The 20,097-nt window shown below is 36.2% G+C and overlaps 1 protein-coding gene across 6 annotated transcripts in view; it reads right to left on the reverse strand.

Annotated features, from left to right (window-relative positions):
- Nucleotides 1-20,097, reverse strand: part of BAZ2B (bromodomain adjacent to zinc finger domain 2B) — a 350,928-nt gene that overhangs the window by 208,094 nt on the left and 122,737 nt on the right. For all 6 annotated transcript variants that reach the window (XM_053918709.1, XM_053918714.1, XM_053918713.1 and 3 more), the window contains exon 5: nt 6,922-6,964. The gene's annotated coding sequence lies outside the window, so the exon portion shown is untranslated. The remainder of the gene's footprint in view (nt 1-6,921; nt 6,965-20,097) is intronic.

Consider the following 20,097-nt stretch of genomic DNA (forward strand, 5'->3'; position numbering starts at 1 on the left):
GTAACAATGAGCACCACTGTGAGTTTTTACCCTCCACTTAGAAGAGAAATTCGGCTTGGTATACCAAGTCAGATACCATGTATGTATTTTGCTATATAGGTGGAAATCATAAACTCTTTATGAAGATTTTTTGCAACATAGCATCTCTGTTCAAATAGTGATACCTAGTCTCTAATATGTTTCAAAATCAAGATAGAAAATCTTTCTGGAATATGCTGTTTGATGAGGCCTTCCCTGTCCCTAGGGAACACATCCCTATATTCACAAAACACTGTTCAAAGCTTCTACTGTGGCATCTACAATGTCTGTGATGACTGTTTTTTGTGTCTGTTTCACCACTAGACTGTAAGCTCCTAAAGAAGAGGAACAGTATATTCTCCATCTTTACACATTTCCTAAATAATTCAAAAGGCATTATGTAATGTCTCTTAAGTCAAGAAATAATGCATATCCATTTCCCTTTAAGATGATAGACCCTTCATAATTATGATAGCAAGGGCATAAAATTTCAGAACAAGATAGTAGAATGCCTCTAAAAATATAAATTCATACAAGGGACAAAGAATTTATTTTAAATGTTTTAATGCCACCAATTTCTCGACATGGCTTAACATCTTCCAATAGAAGAAAAGTTGAATGTGGAACATTTTCAAATTAAACGTGGAATGGAGGGAAATGAAATCAACCTACAGTCAAAACTTCCAGTGAATTCTCTTCACATTAGAAAGAAGTTCTAACCACTTTCGATGGCATCTGACTACCTCTACGCCTCCAGCTTGCCATGTTCTGCAGTCACTGGCACTGTTTCCTCAGATCCTCGTGTGGCTGGCTCCTTCTCAACACTCTCACCTCCTCTCTGAGGCCTTCTCCAAGTTTCATCTGTAGATTGCTACCAATTCTACCCTGTCCCTCCCATACACACTACCACATCTCCCCCCTTCTTTGGAACTCTTACCAGTATTTGAAAAAAAAAATTGATTCCTTTACTTCTACTTTCCTACTAGAAAATAAACATAATAAAGAAGCTTTGTCTTATTGACCATAGTGTCCCCAATAGCTAGACGGTGGAAACATGTCAGGGCTCCATATGTGTTTGCTGAGTGGATGAATGAATAAATAAGTGACTGACAGAATGTGAAGCACATAATATATTCACTAATTAAATAAATGCTCACAATTCCTAGCTAGGGAATATTTTGTCAGGCAGAATCGTTCAGAACAAGAAATTTCCCATTTGACAGCATATATCATGTCTCTTCTCTTACTGAGAATCAATATTAAAAGAGGATACAAAAATGAAGATAATTAAATAAAAGAGAGGTTGGCATTATATAAACTGTTTGAAGAATGAATTCAGGAAGTCACTGCAGGGTACACACTGGCTGATACTAGAATTCTCTTCTCCCATAATCTTGCTTCTGCCATTCAGTGAGCTAGCAAATATATATTGAGCATTATGTACTTTATTTCTAAATATACACACTAAGTTCATTTGGACGTAAATTAGTTTCATAGTCTCTGAATACATTATAGTAGAAACATCTTTGTCTTTAGTTAGAAAAACATGAATTTGAATCCAAATTACTAATTATGTCAACTTGGGGCAGTTACTTAATATTAATAATTCTAAGATTAAAGTCATATTTGGAAACAGTCTGGCAAATAGTTAGGTTTCATTGTTAATTTTCCAATAGAGGACAGGAATAGAGAGGTGGAAGAAATCATACAAACCAAATCATACAAACCATTGAAACAAACATCAAATATGTTTGTTTCAATGGTCACTGTTAAACACTGAATTCACATGTTCACTGGAAACCAACAGGTCACAAGTAGATCTAAAAAAATTAATATACCCATGACTGGGTTTTAAAAGGGTAAAATCACATCTGTGACTGGTATGGCTCAGGTGGTTGGGCACTGGCCCATGAAGTGAAAGGTCACCAGTTTGATTACTGGTCAGGGCACATGCCTGGATTGCAGACCAGGTCCCTGACTGGGGGCATGTGAGAGGCAACTGATCGATGTTTCTCTTGTACATGGATACTTCTATTCCTCTCTTTTCCCTCCCTTACCCTCTCTCTCAAAGTAAATCAATTCTTTTTTTAAAAAATGGATTAAATCACGTCCCTCAAACACAGTAGGCATTTAGTTATAATCTGTTAACTAATAAAGTAATAAAGTAATGAACAATTTCAAGTCACAAAAATTTCAAGCTTATAATTTCTTAAACATTTCCTATTTTTAAGACTTTATTTATTTATTTTTAGAGGGGAAGGGAGGGACAAAGAGAGGGAGAGAAACATTGATGCGTAAGAGATGGTTGCCTCTTGCAGGACACCAAATGGGGACCTGGCCTGAAACCCAAGCAAGTGCCCTGACTGGGAATCGAACTGGCAAATTTTTGATTTGCAGGCCAGCACTCAGTCCACTGAGACACACCAGCCAGGCAAACATTTCTTCACTTATAAGAAATGGGGTAGTGATGATGTTAAATCAAGACATTCCTGGATTACAGTCCTCATTCTACCTTTTAATCATTTCACAGCCTTAAGCAAGTTACTTAACCTCTGTAGGCCTCAATTAAAATTGGGTTATTCACAATTTAAACTTCAATTTGAACTTCAAATATTTCTCATTGTTCTTAAAGTAAAAAATTCTTATCATACTCTATTGTGTCCTATATCTACTGATTGTTGATCTCAAACCATAATCTTGATCTCTGTCCTCTGGCTACATTGACTGGCCTTCTATTCTTTCCTTCAAAGTACTATATCCTTACCTAATTACCTATGTAGTTACCTTTATTGGAGTTCTTTATTTTTTCTTATGACTTCTAGTTAACAATTAGTCTCCCTTCACTTCAGCCTAAAGAACTCCCTTGAGCATTTCTTGTTAAGCCAGATCTATTAGCAACAAATTCCCTGTCTTAAATATGCTCAAAGAAGTAAAAGAAACCATGGACAAAGAACAAAAGGAAACCATCAATATATAAATAAAATAAAATATCAATAAAGAGATATTAATTTAAAAAGGAACTAAACAGAAATTTGACCTACAAAGTACAGCAAGTAAAGTGAAAAAAAGTCGCTACAGAGGTTCAACAACAACCTTGAGCGGGTATTAAAAAGAACCAGCAAACCCGAAGACAGATCAATTGAGATTATCCAGTCTGAAGAGCATAAAGAAAAAAAAGAATGAAGTGAACAGAGCCTACGGAATCTGTGGAATACCTTCAGGAGTATACATATGCTTTATGGCTATCTCAAAAGAAGAAAGAAGGGGACAGAAATAATCTTTGAAGAAATAATGACTACACACTTCCCAAATTTGGGAGAACCATGAATGTGCACATCCAACCAAATTTATGTACTCCAAATAGGATAAACTCAAAAGAGAATCATACTAAGACACATTATAGTCAAACGGCTGAAAGACAAAGATAGAAACTTGGAAGCAGCAAGAGAGAAACAACTTGTCATGTACAAAAAATCCTCAATGAAATTAATAGCCAATTTCTCCTTAGAAAGCATGGAGGCCAGAAGGCAAGTGGGTTCACATATTAAAAGTGGTAAAATAAAAACAACTGTCAACCAAGGATTTTATATCTGGCAAAACTATAATTTAAAAAATGAAGAAGTAATTAAGACATTCCCTGATAAATGAAATAACGAGATAAATATTAATAGCACCTAGCACCATGGCATGAAGAGAAGCCGTATAGCAGATAGTGAAGCTCTGTGTCAAAAGGCCTGGGTTTGAACCCTGAACTTCACTGATTAATAACCATGTCAACCGGCCAAACTGCTTTATTCCTCTAAAGCTCAGTTTTCCCAAATGTAAAATGAGGATAATAATACCTCCCGCATGAAGTTAGGATGATGAAATCAGTTAAAACAGATGGGTGCCTGGTACTTGAATGTTGAGTAGCATCATCATCATCATCATCTTTATTGAGTTTCTAGAAACATTAGTTCTTATTCCCTTGAACTTCCCGTATTTCTATGAAACAAACACTAAACACTGAATATTAAGAAAATATGACACAATAGTAATTTTTGGTAGGAGAATTATGGATTAGGAAAACCACAAATCATATTTTACGACTAATAATGATATTGAGCTAAATTTCTGTCACCACCTTTAGCAAATCCTCTTTTATCAGAGGTGCCAACCACAAAACAGTAATTGGAGAATGTACTTTTTTCTCAATGCTCAGCCTCTGACAAAGATGCTAATGTTTCTATGGCACGGGTTTATCTTTTTTACATCAACAATCAGCCCAGCACTACTATCATACCTGAGACAATATCAAACAAAATTACTTAGGATTAAATATCCAGTCATTGTATATACTCCAGTGTCATATAATATTTTTAAATTGTTTCTTTTAACTATAAACCATATATTACTATTGGCTTATATGTCTCTCAAGTCTTTTAAATCTCTAACTACTCCTATCCCAAACCCATGCCAGCCTACTGAAGAAAATAGGTCTTTTGCTTTACAGAATTTCCCAGTCTGGACTTTCCTTATTTCATCCTCTTGTTATCATTTAATATGTCCTTCTGTCCCTACCATAGTTCTTATAAATTAGGCTCATTCTTATCCAAAGGCTTGTTCTTTTGTTCTTTCTTTTTTAATTATGGATGGAGACATTCATGGTAGTGGTGTGTACTTTTATTTTTTAAGCAAAATACATGTCTTTCTTATAACAGGAAAGAAAAATAAAGTTGTTAGGAAGATTAAATAAGTTACCACTGGTAAAATGCTTAAATTAGTACCTGGCACAAAGCAAGCACTCCATAAACATTAGCTCTTATTTTTACACAGAGTGTAGAGAATCAGTAGCATTTGATGTCAGAATAGATGAGAGTTTCTGAAGAAGTAGTTGAAGATAACTAATATTGTTAGCTTCAGTAGCGAGTAGATGTTGATATCACTAACCAATATACAGAACATGTAAAAAGAGTAAAGATTTTAGGAAACTAGAACAAAATGCATTCCAGTTTAGACATGTTGAATTTAGTACCATGGCATAGCACAATCAGGTACCAATGTCACATACAGAGCTGGAAATAGAAGTTCTAAATTTTTAAAATGATGTCTGTGGCAGAAAATAAAGATCAAATGCTGAGAGGAAAGAAAACTCAGTGAAGGTTTCAGTTATTATAAAAGACTACAAGACCACTTGAAGAATGAATTGGTATTGAATAAAGACAGTTAACTACTTCAAGAAAATGAAATGATGTACTGTATGTAAAAAGATATGCAGACAAAAGCATCAGTATATGTTGTCTATAGAAGTGGTATGTCTAAAAAACAGTCTACATGTTGGAAAGTAGAGGGAAATGAAGTTATGTAGACAGGACATGGCTACCTTTGAATGACCCTGAATAAATAATTCAATTTAAGTGGAAAATAAGACACTGAAGAAGTTAGCAAGACAAGTGACTTCATGCTATGGCAACACCATACAAAAATATACCATAACAGAATTGGAAAATTAGAAAATGTGTTTAAACTTATGCCAGTTTTACTTCCATCTAATCTAAACAGAACACTGTGTAGGCACTGTGGCTTTAGGCACTGATCCAAAGGTAGGAGCTGGTGTCTTTAACACCTTTCCATATCCACTTTACCTACCCTTCTTCTCTAGTATCTCTTCTACTTAGGAAACCAGTACTCTGATGCTACTCAGATGTAGTTTTACATAGTGTGTAGACTATGTTTTTTGCCATGGTGCCCTGTCTTGTTTCCTGAAGCATTCCAGTTGCATTTCCACATTCAGTTCCAGCCTGCCACAAGACCTTTCATTCCCCTGTTGTCACCCTACATGCCATTTGATTATCAAAAACAAATGGTATTTTAAGCCTTTAAAAATACAATACCATTTCTCTCTGGCCTCTAAAAAGATGTTAGACTTAACAAATTAACAGGTTTTCAAAAAAATATTAAAACATAATACAAAGATTACCTGTACATAAATTTACATTTCTGATAATTACTGCTTCTATACTTAATAAACAATTAAAACAGGAGTAAAGCAGATTTGAGTAAATAATTTACTCAAAATTTTTATCTATTATTAAAAGTATTTTTCAAAAATGCTATAAAATCTCATTATTATAATTGAGAATTTACTAGTTAGAATTTTATAATATGGAAGATCAAGGCCTTAAAGATTTTTGTAAACACATTTCCTTATACACAGTAGAAATTAACACTTTAAATTAAAAAGTAAAAGTATCAGTTACTTTTTGAACAACTCTTCACATGTGGAAGACTTTATAAATCATTTAAGTATCAATAAAAGTTTTAATTTTTTTTATTATTGATTTTAAGGGAGAGAGAAAGAGACAGAGAAACATCAATTTGCTGTTCCACTTATCCATGCATTAATTGGTTGATTCTTGTATGTGCCCTTAACAGGGATCAAACCTACAACCTTGGTGTATCAGGACAATGATCCAACCAACTGAGCTGCCCATCCTGGGCAATAAAAATTTTAAGTAAGAATCCAAAGAATCCTTTCAAGACTGTTTTCAGACTAGCCTTAAAAAGTGATTACAGTATCAAATAATCTTATTTTTGTAATTTTTTCTAATGTGGAAGCATTGTAAATGTTAAGTAAAAACTAAAACTAAAAAAAGATGATGTTCAGATTATAATTCACACTAAAATATGTTAATATATTTTCAGTTATAAATTAAAAGTAATATTCAGTTTAAATGTATTTAAAGCAATATTTTTAAAGTACTTAGTAACAACAAGTGTGAGATGTGATTCATTGAAAATATAATGTTCAATTAGCTATTGCAAAAAAATCATAATTAAAAATTTTAAATATTTTCTAACTCAATTATCATTTTCAGAGAAAACAAAACACCCTTAAAAACTTAATTATCGTTTCGGTCTTACTGTGATCAATGTGGTCAGTCTTGCGACATCACTGTTGAGAAACCTGCAACAGGAAAAGAGAAGTAGAATTCAGCTGAATCATACTTGAGTAGGTAATTTCATAAACTAAAATATTTGTTTAGAATTTGTCTTTCTCCATGCCATAAGTCACACTTAAACTAATATAAAGTTGTCAGGAAAAGTACAATTAGCACAATACAAATAAACATTACATGCTTGAGGTTTACTTATAGGTCATTATTTATTATAGTATGGTAGATTATGTTTTGTTTATAATCAGCAACACCCAGGGTTAACATAATATATTAGTAAATAAGCGATAGGACATTTGAGTTTTATTTGTTTTCAAATATTTACAAGAAGAGAATTACAGTATCTTAAACATACTGCAAACAAAAGACAGGTATTGCTTATATTTTTGCTTCTATTATTAGATTAGCAGCTCAGTTTATGGCTGGAATGTGATCTACTTATTATCAATTAATAGGAAAAACTGCCTCCTGGTAATCCTTATGAATAGCAACGAAACTAATAAAACTTGAAAATACAACCCTGGCTGGTGTGGCTCAGTGGATTGAGTGACAGCCTGTGAACTAAAGGGTTGCTAGCTAGTTCGATTCCCAGTCAGGGTACATGCCTGGATTGCGGGCCAGGTCCTCCCTGGGAGCACATGAGAGGCAACCACACATTGATGTTTTCTCTCTCTTTCTTTCTCCCTCCCTTACAGTCTCTCCCAAAAATAAACAAATAAAAAATCTTTTTAAAAAAAGAAAGAAAATACAATTGAGAAGAAGCTATACACTATAAACCCAAGGAAAGTTAAGGCTAAAGCATTCCCTGGGTTCTCACTCTCCAGGGACGCAATGAAAGAAACCTTCAGTGATGGAGTGACTTTTATTTGGGGTAGTAAGGGTACTCAGTATAACCATAGGCTACTCAGAAGATGTTTCCCAACAACAGGCAGAAATTGCCATTTAGAATAGTCCAAGATTTGTAAAACAGTCAGATAAAAAAGTACAATTCAGACTAAGAGTGTGGATGAGTTCACCAAAGGAATGAATAGAGAGGGAAAAATTACCCCAGAAACTGGGGGATATCTATAAATAAGGCTCATGGGAAACAAAAGAAGTGTTCATGGTGTTTTTGTAGTCCAAGAAACAGAGAAATTGAAAATATACTGATTGAAGGCAAAGAGAAAGATTTGTACGGAGGACAATGTGTTAGCCTTACAGGACACACGGAGGGGTCAAAGAAGAGAAGACTGGAAACTTATTCTCACTGCCCATGCCCCCACTGTATCAAATCAGTTGGGAAGCCTACATAGGTAAAACACATTACTCTCTATATCCAAAGATGTGCCTTCAAGAAACTGCTTCTTAGCATTATGCTCTTAACAAAAAAAACAGTCTGTGGTGGTAAAGTGTTAATACAAAAAGTTTTCTGAAAGAAGCAATTATACTTTCTCTAAAATTTTGTATTTAAATAGGTATTAATTTTTAAAATTATTACATTCAAACATTTGTAAAAAATAAAACAACTTCTGCAACTAAACAGATAAAAGTAAATATTCCATTTCATATTTTATTTTGGGGAAAAAACAAAAGATAATTAAAATAATCAATAATTTAAAAATACATACTTCATTTAAAGCCCCTAAGTTTATAGTATAAAAACTGGTAGAGGCATTCTTTCATCATGGTAGCGATTTCTGCAGCGATTTACTGGGTACTTGAGAATTCAGGAGAAAAAATGCACATGAAATTAAAATGACACTAGAGGTTAAAAGCAGACAAACCTTAAGGCTTCTCATAAAAATCTTAAGTAACTTTTACATAGAAAGGTAATTCTTAAAAGAGTTACTAGATATTAGGGAATATATTCCAGTTACACAAATAAAAAGTAATGCTACATTTTATGAAATATAATTCAACTAATATATTGGTTATATGCTATTTCTCTACAAATCACTGTTTTAGTAAATGTGCTCAGAGAAAATCTCAACTCTATTTAGTCACAAAAAGCACCTACCATTGTTAAATTGTGTGGGGGGGAATCTTAAGTCATGATATACAATTATGTGAGTATTTTTCCAGTAATTAGCATGTAACTCTCTTTATGTTTTTTCCTCCTTTGCCACGGAAACAGAAAAAGTCTATCCTTATATAATCAATTTCAGCATACAAATCTTAACCGTCACTTGACAACACTATGTAAGTTTCAAAATATAGAAAGTAAGGGTATTTATCCCTATCTAGCTAATTGAATACTCAAAAATAAATAAATGAACAGAAAAAAAAAATCTACCTGCTTTTTCTCACCTCACTCAATCTGAACATAGAAAGATATGCTGGAGTTCCAGCCACAATGGAGGCGTAGGGTAGAGACCCTTCACTTCCTTGCACAACCAAAAGGAGGATAACAACCAATCTGAAATCAATAAACAACCAAAAGCACCATAAAATCAAACTGCCTGGAACTCCAACAACAAAGGAATTAAAGAAAAAAATCAACCAGAACAACCAGACCAGTAAGGCAGCTGACCATGCGGGCTGCCTCAGAAAATCCATGGCAACACTGTGGCCATTGGGGGCAGGGCTGGCTGCCCAGCTCAGATGGCTGCGCAGGAGGGGCTGACTTAAGGGGACTCAGAGGTGGCTGTGGGCTACCAGCGGTGGGAGAAGCTCCCAGTCTCACACGAGAGAGTCCGGTGAAAAGTGCGCTAGAGATGAGCAGGCCTGCCGCACTGCTCCCTCTCTGGCCCCTCCCCCATGGGCAGCACCTCAGTGCAGTGAAGAGGGTTGCCCCGCCCTGGTGAATACCTAAGAACCCACCCCCTTACAACCTATTAGCTGCGACAAGAAAAATAAACATGGCCCAAATGAAAGAACAGAGTAAATAAAGCCTCAGAAAGAGAGCTGAGAAGGAAATTGCCAGTCTATCTGATGGAGAATTTAAAGCCCTGGTAATCAAAATGCCCACAGATCTGATTGAGCTTGGTCGAAAAATGAAAAAACAAATGAAGGATACCGAAAGTGAAATAAAGCAGAATGTTCAGGGAACCACCAGTGAAGGTAAGGAAACCAGGACTCCTATCAACAATTTGGAACAAAAGGAAAAAATAAACATCCATCCAGAACAAAATGAAGAAACAAGAATTTGAAAAAGTGAAGAGACTCTTACAAACGTTTGGGACAACCTGAAATGTTCCAATATCCAAATTATAGAAGGAGAAGAATAAGACCAAGAAATTGAAAACTTATTTGAACAAATAATGAAGGAAAACTTCCTCAATCTGGCATAGGAAATAGACTTCCAGGAAGTCCAGGAAGCCCAGAGAATCCCAAAGAAGTTGGACCCAAAGAGGAATACACCAAGGCACATTATCATTAAGTTACCCAAGATTAAATATAAAGAGAGAATCCTAAAAGCAGCAAGAGGAAAGGAGACCATTATCTACAAAGGAGTTCCCATAAGGCTATCAGCTAATTTCTCAAAAGAAAACTTGCAAGTAAGAAGGGGCTGGAAAGAGGTATGCGAAGCCACAAAAGGCAAGGACCTACATCCAAAATTATTCTATCCAGCAAAGCTATCATTCACAATGGAAGGCCAGATAAAGTGCTTCCCAGACAAGGTCAAGTTAAAGGAGTTCATCATCACCAAGCCCTTATTATATGAAATGTTAAAGGGACTTATCTAAGAAAAAGAAGATAAAAACTATGAACAGTAAAATGACAACAAACTCATCTTTAACCTTGAGTAATGTAATTATAATGTGCCTTGTGGTGTGCTTCCTTGGGTCCAACTTCTTTGGGACTCTCTGAGCTTCCTGGACTTTCTGGAAGTCTATTTCCTTTGCCAGATTGAGGAAGTTCTCCTTCATTATGTTTTCAAGTAAGTTTTCAATTTCTTGTTCTTTCTCTTTTCCTTCAGGCACCTCTATGATTTGAATGTCGGAATGTTGAAAGTTGTCCTGGAGGTTCCTAAGCCTCTCCTCATTTTTTTGAATTCTTGTCTCTTCATTCTGTTCTGGTTGAATGTTTATTTCTTCCTTCTGGTCCAAACCTTTGATTTGAGTCCCGGTTTCCTTCCCATCATTGTCCCTTCCCGTCATTGTCAGTTCCCATTGTTGGTTTATCTGCATGCAAATGTGGGACCACCTGCTCCACCAGCTACCACCTTGCCACGTGTCCTCTCCTATCCAGATGCCCATCTCCACCCCTCCTACGAGTCTGAATGAATGTTTCTTCTTAACCAACTTCTTGGTTGTTGGACTTCCATACAGTTAGATTTTGTGGGAGCTCTGGTTGTTTTTTGTTTTTAAATTTGTTGTCTTTCTTTTGGTTTTGTGAAGAGGCAAATTATATCTACCAATGCTTCCATCTTGGCTGGAAGTTCCTCACAAAGAGTTTTATATATTCACCAATTCAAAGCCATCAACTTTTCTTCTGGCTGTAACTTTTTGACTAAGAAAAGCAAGGTCATCAATGCCAAGGTTCTATACACTGGCATTATTTGGCTTTGGAGACCTCACCAGGCTTTCTGGTAGGTTCTGTGGACACTAATCCAGTAATACCTGCTGTTGACTAATTCAACACCTGCAGTTAGATTAATAGTCAGAACACCATTATCTATACCAGTGATACTCAGTAAGTTAGAAAACAGGGACTCTACATACAGCGTCCCAACAGAAATCTAGAAATAAAACAAATGATAGTTTCTCATTTTAAATCACTTAATTTGTCATATCACAACCTAAAACAAAGTGAGGCCCATAAGAGTGCTTTCCTTAATTACTAAAGAAAACCAAAAGCAAAAACAAAAACAAAAAGCATGTACAATCTTTTAAAACATTAAAGAGATGATTTACCAGGATCCTCCTTTTTGTCAACCTCTCCACAGTGATACTCTCTCCAACAAAACTAACTCATTGTCAGCAATACTACTTCTTCAGGTAAAACTACATATAAACAGATGGCATTTAAAAAGCACTTCTTGTATTGGCAATGATTTCACATTTCTTATAAAATAAATTTACATTTCCATAAACTACTAAAATGTATCAAGAATTTCACTAATCTTACTGCAAAAAGCTGTCATCCTCTCAAAATGCATCATAGTCTTTATTTGCACACTTGTCCTTATTGTTCTGTGTGACTGAAACTTCTATAGAAGAGAATTCCCATAGGAAAACTCACAAAAATTTAGACAAGTAACATAAGCCATATAACATGAAGTTTAGCAAGAGCTCAGATGGTAATTTCCTACTCTGTTGATAATAAAAACCATGCAAACAAAGCACAACTGTCTATTAGACTTGGTAAATTATTTAAAAGATTTTATTCATGTACTTTCAAAGAAAGAGGAATAAAGGGGGAAAGAGGAGACAAATACCAATGTGAGAACGAAACATCGATCCAGTGCCTCTGGCACGCACCCTGACCGTGGACTGAACCTGCAATCCAGGCATGTGCCCTGACCAGGAATTGAACCACTGACCTTTTGCTTTGTGGGACAACACCTAACCAACTGAGCCACACTGGTCAGGGCTGACTTGGTACATTTTTAAAATAATTCAAGTCTCCATAAGCTGTGTCTTTTTCCAAACTTCATTACCCTATTCTTTCAAAATGAATTAGCACTTCTCAACATCTTTGCTCACTAAGTTCATAGGTGTCTGCTTTGGAACCATAAATGGGCAACCAGTACAGGAAGAAGGTGGTAGCACAATCAACATATGTTGAAACATTCTTGGGGTTAATATATACACAATATACAAAAATGAACTAATCTTTTGGATGAAGTAATAAAGAGCCCCATTTGAGAAAAGTCCTATGTTGTTTAGCTGTACTTTCATTTTTCCAACTGTAAGTTCTTTAAGAAATTCAACTCAAACTGCAGGAACACAGAGAAGTAAAGCTTTTAGGAATTACTATTAACTAAGTTAAAACTATCTGGACATAAAATATGAGAAAATTTTAATTTTTATCAGAATTAGTGTCCATCTTAGTCCTGGAAACAAATGCCACATCAATCAATCACTTGCTACTTATGACACAGCCTTTAAATAAGACCACCTCACTTGAACAAGTCAGCAATCAAAAAAACCATAAGCTCATAATTTTATAAAGGTTTCATGTTTCATAGTTACAAGACGACCGAAATTATTCCAATTCAAACCCTCAGAGATCCAATTCAGACTATGGTATGAAGACTGGTGAGGCAATTAAACAATTTAACAATGAACAGTGAAAAACACATTTAGTTAGATCCAATAACTAAAGTTGCCATCACTAATAACAAATATTAGGTTTCAAATGATATATATTTCACTCTATTCTATTAAAGAACTTTACTGTGAATAGGGATATTAAATATTATTACTGATATTTTGTTTTTCGTAGGATTCTTAGAATGACTTCATCATAAAGAAGAAATCTAGTCTAATATTTTCTACAAGGAACTATATAACCCTGGTCCTTATTCAGAATTTTGATGCATATTCATTATGTATCTTAGACAATATCTCTTAGTACTTAAGTTTTCCATACCATAATTTTGTATTTCATAGAGATATTATGATGTTTAGCTAACTATGCTTACAAAAACTTTTCAGGTACACAGATGACAGGTGGAAGGTACAGATACAATTGCTATGTACCTGATGAAACAAGTGCCACTTAAGGACATTTAAATCAGCATTGATGAATCTCAAAGACACTATGCTAAGTGAAATAAGTATGTGCTATAGACAATGTTTTTGTCCTGTGCCGGTAATTCTCATGTTGAAATCTAATCCCTGATGTGATATCTGAACTCAGGGTCTTTGGGGATGATTAGGTCATAAAGGCAGAGCCCTCTTGAATTGGATTAGTGCCTTTATAAAACACATTCCAGAGAACATCTTGCCCCTTCCACCATGTGACAGTACAGCAAAAAGAAGGCCATCTATGAACCAGAAAGCAGGCTCTACCCACAAACCAATTCTGCCAACACCTTGTTCTTGAACTTCCAAGCCTCTAGAACTGTAAACAAAAAAGTTCTGTTGTTTATGAACTACAATCTGTGATATTTGCTTATACCAGCCTGAACACACTAAAACAGCCAGCCACAAGAGGACAAATACAATATGATTCTTGGTGTCTGGTCAAGATGCTGATGTAGGCAGACATCGCTTGCCTCTTTGCACAAACCCATCAAAATTACAACTAAAATATAGGACAACCATCACTGAGGAATGTCAGAAATCAAGTTAAATAGAAGAAGAATCAAGAAGTCTGACAACTGAAGAACTGAAGAAACCACATCCATCCAGACTAGAAGGGGTGTGGATGTGGAACAGGCTAGCCCCACACACATATGGATAAGAATTCAGGCAGGATATCAAAGGAGCAAGGATTCCCAGAGCCACACCAGGCCCCCCAGCACAGGATTCCAATGCCAGGAAGACAAGTCCCCACAACTTCTGGCTGCAAAAACCAGTAGGGACTGAGTTGGTGAAGAAGGTTGCTGAAGCCCTAAGCAGTTCTTCTAGGGGAACCCACACACGGACTCAACTACTCAGACTCACTCCGAGTTCCATCACTGGTGTGGCAGCTTGAAAGGTATCAGTGGTACACATGAAGAAATTGAGGTGTCTGGTAGCAAGGCCAGCAGAGGCCATTGTCCCTTTGCTGAGCCCTCCCCCTACACAGCTTGGCTGGTGCCAAATCTGAGACTCCATTAACCTGGCTAACACTGTTTCACCTGCCTGGAGATCCCCAGAGACTCTGACATCCCCCCGCGCCCCAACTTGGACCTGCACAAGTGGTTTATCCATTTGAATGGCTGGTCTTGTCTCACACTGCACAACTTCCTAAATCCTCTCAAACAAGCAACAGCTGGCTTCAGTGAGCCCACAGGCCTGGCACTAGCAAAAGCCATCCTGGATTCACAGCTTGGCTTTGCCTGGGAATCTCCAAGCCCAGCACGAGTAGCAGCCATTTAAGATTGCTTTACAGCTCAGGCAGGGTGACCCAGGGCAAAACACAGGTGGGGGCTGACATTGGCCTGCACCACTGGGGAAACCCCAGGACCAGCACAACCAGTGCACAGCTACAGATCACATTGGAGCACCATTACTGTGCCCCTGCACAGCTGATCTGCCACAGAGGGCAGAGGGTGGTGGTCAGTGGTCACAGTTGACTGGCCTGGGGAAATTCTTCTCATTGAACTGCCAATAGCAATCCAGGCTCAACTACAAGAGGAGGGTGTACTCAGTCCACATGAAGAGTGCACCTTGAGTACCCAGCTTGGGTGACTGGGGAGGCTAAGCCACTGGACCCTATAGAACACCTACTACAGTAGGCCACACTACCAAGGCATGAAGACAAATCAGCTCTACCTAATACTTAGAAACAAACACAGGGAGGCTACCAAAACAAGGAGACAAAGAAACATGGCCTAAATGAAAGAACAGATCAAAACTCCAGAAAAAGAGCTAAATGAAATGGAGATAAACAATCTATCAGATGCAGAGTTCAAAACACTGGTTATAAGGATGCTCAAAGAACTTAGTAAGGACCTCAACATCATAAAACAGATCCAGCCAGAAACAAAGGATACACTAATTGAAATAAAGAACGATTTACAGGGAAACAACAATAGAGTGGATAAAACTGAGAATGAAATCAATGATATGGAACATAAGGAAGCAAAAACAACCAATCAGAACAACAAGAAGAAAAAATCCAAAAAAAAAAAGAGGATATTATAAGTAGCCTCTGGGACAACTTCAAGTGTTCCAACATTGACCTCATAGGGGTGCTAGAAGGAGAAGACAAAGAGCAAGAAATTGAAAATCTATCTGAAAAAATTGCAAAAGAAAACTTCTCTAATTTGGTGAAGGAAATAGACATGCAAGTCCAGGAAGCACAGAGAGTACCAATTATGATGGATGCAAAGAGGCCCACTCCAAAACACATCATCATTAAAAGGCCAAAGGTTAAAGATGAAGAGAGACTCTTAAAAGCAAGACAAAAGAAGTTAGTTTTTGGAAGGTTGACATATGAGAGAGGGTAGAGGGAGAATGGGTGATGAGGTGAGGGGATTAAGAGGTACAAATAGGTAGTTACAAAATAGCCATGGGGATATAAATTACAGTAACAGAGTAGCCAAAGAACTTATACCCATGACCCATAGACATGAACATGGTGGAGAGATTGGCTGAGGGAGTGGGGGGTGCTGGGCGGAGAGGGGCAAAGAGGGGAAAATCAGGACAACTGTAATAGCATAATCAATATAATTTTAAAAAATATGATTCTTATATTATGATATGAGGTACTTATATGAGGAACCTCAAATAGTTAAATTCATAGGATCGAAAGTAGAATAGAGATGGAGACCTGGCCATTGTGGTTCAGTTGCCTGGAGCATAGTCCTATAAATCAAAAGGTAGGGGGGTTCGATTCCCAGTTAGAGCAAGTGCCTAAGTTGCAAGTTCAGTCCCCAGTCAGGGCCCTAATGGGAGGCAACCAATCAATGTTTCTTTCACATCGATATTTCTCTCTCTCTCCCTTCCTTTCTCTCTCTAGAATATATATATATATTCTAGATATACATAAATATATACATCTTTTTTTAAAGAATAGTAATTACCAGAAGCTGGGGGAAGAGAGAATGGGGACTTATTATTTAATGGGTACAGAGTACTTAATGCCACTTAACTATATACTTTAAAATGGTTAAAATATTAAATTTAATGTTATGCATATTTTAACATGATAAAACTTTAACAAGTGTAAAAATCAGAATATAAATAACAAACCAACATTAAATTTTTTCAATCACTAATTCACTCATAAAATGTTAATCAAATCAAGGAATTCATTTGTTCATTCATTCAGTAACTCTAAAGTGGCTTCTATGTGGCAGGTACCATGCTAGATATGGAAAAAAGGCAGAAAAAAGACAGTCTCTGTCTTCACAGAAATTATGCAGAAATAGTAGTGGCCTACAAAACAATAAAAAAAATACAACTGTATCTTTCTCATAGTGTTAAGTACTACAAAAAGGAGGGTAAGGAGATGGAATGATGGCAACGAAGGCCTTGTCAGACAAGATAACTGTCCTGGGACCAAGAATAAAGTAAGAAGAAACAGTTGAGGCACAGAGAATAATAGTAAGTGCCAATGCCCTTAGGTGGAAAGGCTTAGTGTTTTCAGAAAAAAAAACAATGACAAAAAGGCACAAGGCTGCTGCACAGTAAGTTAAAAGACAGTGGTAGAAGAGTTAGGTAGGCACAGATGATGGAGGGCCTGGAAAGTACCAGTAATATTTTGGATGTTATTCCAACTGTGTTGAAAGCCATATGTGATACTTTCACTAAGGGAGTGATGTGATCTGATTAAAAAAGACACTCTAGTCACTGTATACCGAATAATCTTGGGAACAGGGAACGAGGAAAAGAATCAAAATACAGAAACCAGTTTGGAAACACTTATAGTAATTCAGGTGGAAATGAGGAATGGAAATCACATGCTGGTGATAAAAGTGGTCGGATATTTGCTTGCTGATGAACTAAATAGGAAAAGAAAGCATCATAGTCGAGGATGATTCCAAGATTTTGAACTGACCAATTGAGTGAGTAATGCTATTAAAGACTGAGATAGAGACACTGTGGTATGAATAGATTTGGTGTTGATGCTAGTAATTATATTAAAAAATCAAGCCCTGGCTGGTGTCGCTCAGTGGATTGAGCACTGGGCTGGAAACTGGAAGGTCACAGGTTCGATTCCCAGTCAGGGCACATGCCTGGGTTGTGGGGCAGGTCCCCAGTTGGGGCGTGGGAGAGGCAACCAATCAATCTCACACATGTTTCTCTCCATTTCTCCTTCCCTACCCCTCCCTCTAAAAATAAATAAAATCTTTAAAAAATAAAAAAAATTAAGAAAATTAAAAATCAAGAACTTGGTTTTGGCAAAGATAGGTACCCAAGTGAAGAGTTTCAGGAAAAATGATATGATCAATTGTGACAAGTGCTACTGGAAAAACACTTCACCTTAGGACTGAGACATAACCATTGGATTTATCAAGATAAATTTCAATGGTGCCCAAGAAAAGAATGTTGTTAGTGGAGTGGTGAAGACAAAAGCATGAATAGGATAAGTAAGCCAAACAAAGTCTGATGAAGATATATAGTTGTATACATGAACAACTGTTTGAAGGAGTTTTGTTATAAAGGTTTGTAGCAAAATGACACTATAGCTGGAGGGGAATGTCAGGTCTTGCAAGGTTTTTGTATTAAAACGGGGGAATTGTACAGCATGTTTATATGCTGATGAGATAATATAGAGAAGGAAAAAATTATGGGGAAAATTATGGAAGGAAAATCAATGATTATTAGACATCTAATAAATGCATTAGTCTTCTCTTGCTGCTAGAAATGCAAAGAAAATATAAGACACATAACTAAGGATATATGGAAACTATATTGAAAATCATAAAGGAAAATGCCATATACAGATAATTAAATTAAAAATCCTTTACTAAAAATATTATTTTATAATAGAGGCTGCCATATTAAAATATTATGCAAAGCAATGTTGATGTATTTTATGGTGTGATGGCAGTGTCCCTCTAAGCTACACACACGCAGCTGCACAGTGTAAAAATAATGCCACAGCAGCTTTTATTTCATTATGCACAGTGGGGCTCCAATAGGATCAGAATTAGACAAAGGGTAAAGTTACGAATTTTAAAAAAACACCTCCACCAAACTTTCCCATTTCCCTCCTCGGTACTGACCCATTTTCACTTTTGAATTTCTAGAACCCTGCTCTTTTATAACTCATCACTTCACTCAAAAGAGAAAGCAATTCACAAATGTTCATCATTTCCAGAGTTCCCTCTCTCTCCTTATTATGTTCTACCATGTTCCTTTGCCCCCTTAAAAAGGTAAAATTAGATAAAGAGAATTTGAAAGACATAGACAATTGACTAATTATATATGACTGCAAGTTAATTTATGTAAGTTAGGCATTTTGCATTTTAAGCTTTTTCCTTTCTACTTTTAAGATACTTTATCCTCTGTATATCTTTACACACTGTCCTATTCTAAAATAAGATATGAGATAATATACTAAGGTACATAATATACAAAAAAAGAAATTGAGAGTGAGGAAAATAATATCAGGCCAAAAAGAAGATTAGTTTCAAAACTGCATACCACACAAGGCCCTGGTGTCTTCTGTTACTGGGGGATGAAATATATAACTTCGAGTTTCCTGATAACTACAGCAAAGAAGAAATGACTGTCATATGTAGCTCAACCCTCGTGCCCCACCACCCTATTCACCAGACCTCCTCCCGAGTGGCTTTTCTTTTGTTTCCCAGGGGACAAAAAAAATCTTCAAAGGGAAACATTTTGCTTTTGTGGAAGAGGTGAAAAATAAAACCCAGCAGAAGCACTAAATGGTATCAAAATCGATGAGTTCAAAACTGTTTTGAGCAGTGGAAAAAACATCTCGATAGGTGTATTGCATCAAATGGAGAGTACTTTGAGGGTGACTGAAGTTTAAAAATGTAAGAATAAATACACAGTTTTATAAATAAATTCCAGTCGGTAAAAAATATAGTTTGAGTATCTCACACAAAACTCTAATTCAAGGATAAGATATGAAATATGCAGAGGAGTATTCTATGTGTTTCATGTATTCCTTCCCAAAATACTGTAATTTTAGAAATCACAAAAAAATTTTTAATTGAGATGAAACTCATAAAATTCACCATTTTAGGGTATACAATTCAGTGGTTTTAATGTATTCATAATGCTGTGCAAACATCTTCACTACCACTTCCAGAACATTTTCTTCAGTCCTACAAGGAACACCACACCAGCTAAGCAGTCATTACCATTCTCCTCCCCACGTTCCCTTCCAGCTCCTGGCAACCACTAATCTACTTTCTGTCTCTATGAATTTGCCTGTTCTGGACATTTCATGCAAATGGAATCATATAATATATGAACTTTCGTGTGCCTTCTTTAACTTAACATGAAGTGTTCGAAATTCATCCATATTGTAGCATGAATCAGTACTTCACTCTTTTTTATGGCTGAATAATATTCCATTGCATGCACATTTTATTTATCCATTCATCAGTTAATTGACATTTTACTTGTTTGCACCTTTTGGCTGTGAT

The sequence above is a fragment of the Desmodus rotundus genome, chromosome 2 (genome assembly GCF_022682495.2).
Source record: "Desmodus rotundus isolate HL8 chromosome 2, HLdesRot8A.1, whole genome shotgun sequence".
Classification (NCBI taxonomy): Eukaryota; Metazoa; Chordata; class Mammalia; order Chiroptera; family Phyllostomidae; genus Desmodus; species Desmodus rotundus.